Raw genomic sequence first — 7,758 nt, forward strand, 5'->3', positions numbered from 1 at the left:
TCATGTGCCTGTAACATCGTCCAAGATATTGGTGATTTGGCCAGTCCTCATCCCAGAGCTCAACATATAACAGCGAGTTAGCATCCATCTTCAAAAATAAAATCAATTAATTAAATTAATAAAATGAGAAAAAGTCCAACTCTTCAAACAGGCAGACAATTAAAGCACTGAATTATAATCTGATTTTAAAAGAATCATTCAGACATGAGCTCTCTTTGATTGCCCTTTCATAATTTAAGCTGATCTAAGGAGAAAATGTACTGACCAGGCCAAAATAGTAATAAGCGTTCCACCAGGGATGGTTTGACTTGACCATATGAGTCTGTCGATAGTGGGGACCACACCACAACTTAACATAGCTGTAGAAAAAGAAAACAAGACAGCTATTAATGTTTGATACACTTCACTCAGAACTCAGTTCTTGTCGTACATGCGTACAAATGTTAAAGCTGTATGATTGCTTTCCTATCATCATGATAGCTACTTAGAATCAATTTTATATTTCAAAATCTCTCATTTGTTAATTTAGTTTTTTCCAATCACTCTTCATGTGTAAAGCACTAATTCATATCCAGTGTTAAGATACCAGGGTTAGGAAAAGTTTGAGTAGCTAGAAAAATTCCTTTTTCAAGGAGAAAACCTCAGCAGAATGAGGGTCTGTTTGAAAAGAAAAAAAAATTACCCCCCAAGTCCTTTCTTATCCACTTTTCCTTGATCTGATGAAAAACGTCACTGGGTCAAGGAAAGGTGTGAAAAAAATACAGGAAAAGAGAACCACAGTGATAAGAGAATTTGGCTGCTTTTACACTACGCTGATCTTACCAATGTGATGTAGGTTTGTATTTTTAGGATTATTATTTATAACTTTACAAAGCTGATGGATTTGCCAGTCTGTCATCTGGTAAATCCACAACGCTTGTGAAGAACTGAAAATGGTTTGAACCCAAAGCCTACAGCAATAGCTGCCACCAGTGTAGTGATTAGCTATAGTAGCTTTAGTATAGCAACAGTTTTATCAGAACTGGACCACATTTCTGTTTGAAATAAAGAGCAAAAATAGGACTGAAAGCTTTCCATGACAAAAAAGATGTTTTTGCTCATCTCACAGCCTGCTTTGGCATGTGTTTGTCATCGTTACGCGCAGGGTTTGCCAGCGTATACAATGACTTCTGCTGTGGTAGGTATTAGCACAGATGTTGCTGTGGTATAGCGACAGTTTAATCAGAACTGGACAACATTTTCTTATTTGAAACAAGTGCAGAAAGTCACGTTTAAAGCTTGTCTTGGCAAAGAAGGTGTTTTGCATGTCTCCCGAACAGTTTCAGCAAGAAACTCTGGCTCTGAATTTCATTGAGAAACTCAGCCGTTCACATCCTACAGCAGCGCCTGTAAACCTCAGCTTTCATCTGCAGCTGCACATGCCTGAGTAGCTCATTTTGCCTTGCTGCCCTGATTGGCCTGTCATGAATGTAACCAACAGAATTTTCCTCCAATCACCTTCTGAAAACTTCTACTTTACTCACGCTTCAGTCTTTCCCCAAATATCTCCTTTCAGATCCCAGGCTCTGATGACTCTTACTCCCACTGTACCCATGGAGACCTGCTTAGGACAGCAGTTTGGGACCATGTCTGGATTGTGCCCACAGTCTGGTTCTTTTTTTTTCACTGCATTGTCTTCCAAGTATTGCTCTATGGCGGCTTTCAGCTCTGCTTTCTGCACTTCATTTGGCACCAGTGCATACATCGGCCTCAGAGAGTACGAAACAATATCTGGGTGGTCCTTCAGGGTGCTCAGCCACTTTGTGTATCCCATCGTGTCATTGTGAGTGAGTGAAAACTCTCCCAACCAACCAGTCCCTCCTACCACTGATGTGTAGTGCTGGTGGAGACTGGAGCTGTATAAAGTCGAGGTTACTGTGTTCTGTAAGATCTGGGAGCAAGACTCATAGTCTGCAGATAGCTTTAGCTTCCCAGGCCTAAAGACAAACCCAGAGACAAGCAGGAGTGGACCTGAAAGACACGAGGAGGAGAGGCTATTCAGAAGCAGAAATGACCATATTTAGCATCTATCTTTGGATGTATGACTGCAACTTTATAGCACATCCTAATAAACCCTTTTATTATGTTGGTTTTGATCTTACTGGGTAAATGATTCACAAAATTATCAAACTATTTGATAAGAGGTTGTTCAATGTTTCTTTCATAAGTGCATTTTTTAGTAAACTATGTCTACCGTGTGCCAGGTGAGCCCTTTCAAGACAGTCAGACATGCCCATGTAGCTGTGACTCGTCTCAGCCTTTGTGGATGAGTTATAAAAACTTGGCAGTCTGGACAAATCCTTTCTGAAGTCAGGGCTGAGGCGCGGTCTGTTTGACACACGGTAACTAAACACACAGAGACAGAATGTTAACATGAATTATCTAAACTTACATAAATGAATGATCTTCTGCATGATGCATTGATCTGAACTCTGTACCTGTAGTGCTTGCAGGAGATCTCATGGGTGCTAAAGAAGTATCGGTCTTCCTTTAACCTTTCTGAAGCAAAGTTATACACAGAAGAGCGTGTTCCTCCCACATGTAGGCCAGCAGACTCAAACTTATCTAAATTTAGGCCCATCTGGTTGAATAAAAAGAAAATTAATGCTCACAAATGCTTTAAGTTCAGTGAAAATCTCCCTGACATTTTCTAATAAACCATTTATTTATAAAATCACAAGCATAAATAGCTGTCAAATATAATGATAAAACACTCATTAAATTGTTTTATTAAAAGGCCTTATGGTAAGGAAAATGTTAGGCCTATTTTGTCAGAGTATTTTTAAGTACACGATTAAAAACAGTGTTGATTTTTGACAGCAATGTCTCACTTTTTCAGTGTGGGGTTGAGCAGCTTGTCTAGATAAAAGTAAGGGTGTCTCCAAGGGAAAAAATGGAATTCACTGCTTTAGACTGTAATTCCTAAGAGCAATTCATCCAGGTACTTTGCCCAAACAATGCTAATCCTTTTATTTTTGAAGATGTTCTTATGGTGGTACATGGGAGAAAAGAGGTCTTTAGCAATTTAAAAGCTAAAATGAAAAAAAATACAGTTTAACAGTTGTTGTCCAGTGAGGAGTTTGCTTAATTAAAGACTTTCTGGGCTGGGATTGGCCTGGTAACATTACAAATAAAGAAAGTTAAAAGTGTATGTGAGTGTCTGTTCTGACTCACTGTCAAACTAGACAAACACCCCCATCTTGTGACCAAAGATGTTATTTACTGACATCAGATGCCTTATGTGTTAGTTGAGTTGGATCTACCTTTAAAACTTTGAATGTGTGAAAACCTGTTACAGGCAGACTACAGCTCCTGCTGTCACAGTGATCACTCCTCTCTATTACAGCTAAAAGCCACAGAGCTCTTCTTTTACACTACTTTCTCTTTTGATGATGAAAAATATATCCTAAAACATGTTTCTAAATAGTTTGAAACCCAAAACACAACAGCATTGCAGCGGCTGTGCTCTAATCCAGTGGTTCTCAACCTTTTCAGCCCATGACCCCCAAAATAAAGGTGCCAGAGACCGGGGTCCCCTACTGTTCCTGAAGGTGGTTGAACACAGCCATACACAATCAAGAATAGTCATGTACAGACAACGCCATCCATAAGGGGGATATAAAGGGTTGAGCTGTAGGATGTCAAAAAATTCATGGTCCAATGTAAAGTTAAGCTCTGGTATCCATATTTTATATTCAACCTTAACAATAACCACTCTTATCGAAGACATATCTTTTTTAATTCGTTTGTGTAGTCAAAAGCCTTCTTTAAATGTAAATCCCTTTTGTTAAAAACAGAATTAAAAAGGATTAAAAACAGCTAGAATGGATTAATAATGGCAAAAATGGTGGAAAAGGTGATGAAATTGGTTTTAAAAGTAGCATAAATGTGTTAGAAGTGGCAAAAAAGTAACCAAAAACAAGTCAAAATGAGTCAAAGTGGCAAAAACAGACATATATAGTGGTGAAAGGGGATTCAAACGTGTCTGAATGGCTTTAAATTGGCAAAACTGGGGGGAAATTTGGTGAAATGGGATGAAAATTTTATATAAACTGGCCAAAATGAGCATATCAAATAGTGAAATGTGGTTAAAATGGGCAATTTGCTTGCATTTTAAAGTCCAGTGTTAGTTGGACATACTACAATAACTTGACTTTGTCTACCTGCATACATCTGCACTGAATCATCTGTTTAACTAGTACATATTTGATGATCACATGATGTTTTTAAGGCTATGACATAAGATCCAAAAGAAAACATGAGCCCTAAAAAGAGTACCGACTCTTTGGTTGTACAATTCTATTAAATCTAATAACCCTTTTTAATTTTTTTTTTAAGATTTATTTTTGGCCCTTTTCGTGCCTTTATTGGATAGTGGAGGACAGTGGATGGACTTGGAAACAGGGACGAGAGTGGGGGAGAGACATGCGACAAAGGGCCACAGGCCGCCCGTGTACATGGTTCACGCCTTAAACCACTTGACCATCGGCGTGCCCCAATAATCCTTTTCTTTATATCAACTTGTAGACAAAGGTTTGGTGGTTAATACAGTTGAGTCTTATGATAACATGAAGCTAAGTAAGGGTTAATAGTGTCTAATTAAACAAACCATGACCTTTTCTAACTGTGTTAGTTCTCCAGGGGGATATATGACACCCAAGGGTGAAATGAGCAAAATAATAAAATAATTTCACACACTTAAGTTACGGTTACAAACAGAAATGGTGAGATATTTCCTACCTCCCAACCTTTGCTGTCCTCAGAGATGAGACTGTTAACCAGTGAACTGTGGATACAAGACTCAATATTAAAGCTCTTTAATACCAAGGGTTTTCTTTTTGCTTTTTTAATGTTAAAATATAATTAGGGATGCAGGTTATTGTATTTTTGCAGATATTTGATACGCCAATATTTTCAAATTGATTTTGGCTGATAGCAGAGAAGTGAGACGGTAGACAGTCTGTTAGTTGTTTTATGTTTGAGGAAGATTAATGTTTAGTAATTATGCCTTGTAATTGTCTTTTTGTCTTCAATTCAAAATAAGATGTCAACAACAGGTGGGTGGAGTCCGCTTAGCTTGGAAATGTCTAGTGGGGCCACAGTGTTATAAGGGTTGGCTTTTAAAAGTGCTGGAAATACTAAAGGGAATTGATGTTCTCAGCTAATGTATATAGTTGTCATTTGAAATTAATAGCATTTCAGTGTGAAAATTCTCAGCTTTGAAATATTACAGGAATGTTCCAAGCTGCAGATAAAACCAGTCAGCAATTTGATGTTATAAAACAATAAAATACCTGACAGTGGTGTGTTTAGAGTCAACAACTTTAGCGCTGCATCTGCTGAATGCTCGCCAGTCAACGACAGAGGCTGGCAGCTGACAGTGAAAATAAAAACAGTGTTACATGCACACATCGCAGCTTTTAAAGTTGCTGCTGTCTACCAGTTTAGTTTTCTTACTTTCTGCAGCTTGTTGCCTTGCAGAGCGTTGGCACACAGAGTGCAGGTGCTTCTAGGAGTCAGGTAGATCTTTGTATTGATCATGTAGGCTCCTGTATGCCGCAGTGTGACCACATCAAAACCTTCTCCTACCAGGTTGTGGCCCGGTACAAAGGGAGCTCTGATGCACTTTTTATAGCTTGCAATGCGACAGGAAAGGACGGAAGAGGGAGGCAGAAAGAAGAGGAGACTCAGGGGGAGTAGAGACAAGGCTGGAAAGGAGAGCATGGCTGAGGAAAAACTGGAATGATGCAGGAAAAAACCCCAAAAATTTCAGCAAATCCAAACCATCCAAAAATACCACGACATTATGCCTTCATCTCTTACTATTAGCTCTGATCTGAAAGAATCATTAAAACCAGTGTAGTTTTTATTTTCTGAAAAATATAAAGCCTCAAAGTCCTAAAATCTTACTATATGCAATCAAACTTTTTAAAGATGGTTCCTGTGATGTTTATAAAAGAAGTTTGTACCTGTTCCTAACACTGAAGCTGTTGTTGCTCTGCCTCCTGGCATCAAAATGCAAACCAGCAGGAGAGAGAAGCCTTTGCTTTTCTATTAGAGTTAAGGATGGACTGGAGCTTATTTTTTTACTGTGCTTATTGGAGCTTGTAAAGAAATAAAAGGAGAATGAGTTTAAAGATAAAGAGTGATAAGCTACGCAGATTACAAAGAGAAATATTGTTTAAGCACAGCTGGGTTGGAAAGTAATGCAGACCGAGTATGCTCATAACTCTGACCGGGGAAGTTTTTGATCTTTTCTTTACTTTCAGCGAACAAAGTTATAGAAAGCTTTACCTGCTGTTCCAACCCTGTGTTTCTTTAATAGTTTTACCCACAAATGCAACTTACTTAATTGTATAAGTGAGCTGGGAAAATTCAGGATAAAACATTCTGTGCAGATGCAGTGAGTATGGTTTCACTGCTGTGAAAATGGATAAGCCATCTCAAAACCAAACAGATTTTATCAACATGGGGCACCATGGGCGTAGCACAGGGGGGAAAAGGGTACTGATTACCTGGGCTCACAGTAGGGAGGGGCCCTTAAGATACCTGTACGGAGGCCCATACATTATGAGATTATTATGAGATAAAAAGTCAATTATAAGATAAAAAGGCAAATATGAGATGGTAAGTCAAAATTATGAGATGAAAAGTCATACTTTTGACTTTATATCTCACTATGATGTTTTATCTTATAATTCTGACTTTTTATCTCATATTTCTGACTTTTTATCTCATATTTTCAATTTTTACTCATAATTTTGATTATTTATCTCATAACTTTGACTTTTTATCTTATAATTATGATTTTTTTGTTTCATTATTTTGACTTTTATATCATGAGTTCGAGTTTGTATCTCGTAATTTCGACTTTATGTCATATTTTCAACTTTTAGTCTCATAATTATGACTGTTTATCTCATACTTTTGGCTTTTTATCCCACAATTTTGACTTTTTATCTCATATTTTGACTTTTTTATCTCATAATTATGACTGTACATCATAATTTAGACTTTTTATCTCATAATTTTGCCTTTTCTAGTCATTATTATGAATTTTTATTTTATAATTTTGGCTTTTTACCTCTTAATTATGACTTTGGATCCTTTAAAAAAAAATCCTATCTTCCACATGTTTCTTTTTTAAGTGGTGGAAATGGGCTTCCACATGCCTGCAATGAAAAGTCTTTTTATTTAATTATTCTTGGTAATTAGTGTCATTATTGTAAGGGACTAGATGAATCGATCAACAGACTGAAATTTGTATCAAATAGAGTAAAACAGAATACTAGCGGGGCCCTCCCTTAAAAATGTCCAAATGGTGTAGTCTAATAATGCAAGTAAGTTTAATTAAACCATAGTAAAAATATAGCTCATGAATTGGGAAATTATGGTTAAAAAATACATCAAAATGCATAGATATTTGTAAAAATGATGCAACATTTGTTGTTGCTAGCCAGCTAAGGGGAGCCCTGTGTAATATTCTTTCTGGGGGCCATACATCCCTAGCCACGTCTCTGATGGGTACAGAGGGACACCTGCAGTTTTGGCCAACTAAATGTGGACTCTTATATCTAATCAGAGTGGGGAACAAATCATGGGAAAGGATCCACAGGCCAGGTCACTCATGTCAATGAAAACAGCCTCAGCACACGGAGAGAACAGACACAACCATGAGATGTGTGGTTTCTATAAAAGAAGACAAGTTAAACCAAAATC

At 37.5% G+C, this 7,758-nt stretch overlaps 1 pseudogene; it reads right to left on the reverse strand.

The window, feature by feature from the left end:
- Positions 1-244: 244 nt before the first annotated feature.
- LOC121507781 lies at positions 245-5,763 on the reverse strand (annotated as a pseudogene).
- Positions 5,764-7,758: the final 1,995 nt, after the last annotated feature.

The sequence above is a fragment of the Cheilinus undulatus genome, linkage group 4 (genome assembly GCF_018320785.1).
Source record: "Cheilinus undulatus linkage group 4, ASM1832078v1, whole genome shotgun sequence".
NCBI classification, from domain to species: Eukaryota; Metazoa; Chordata; class Actinopteri; order Labriformes; family Labridae; genus Cheilinus; species Cheilinus undulatus.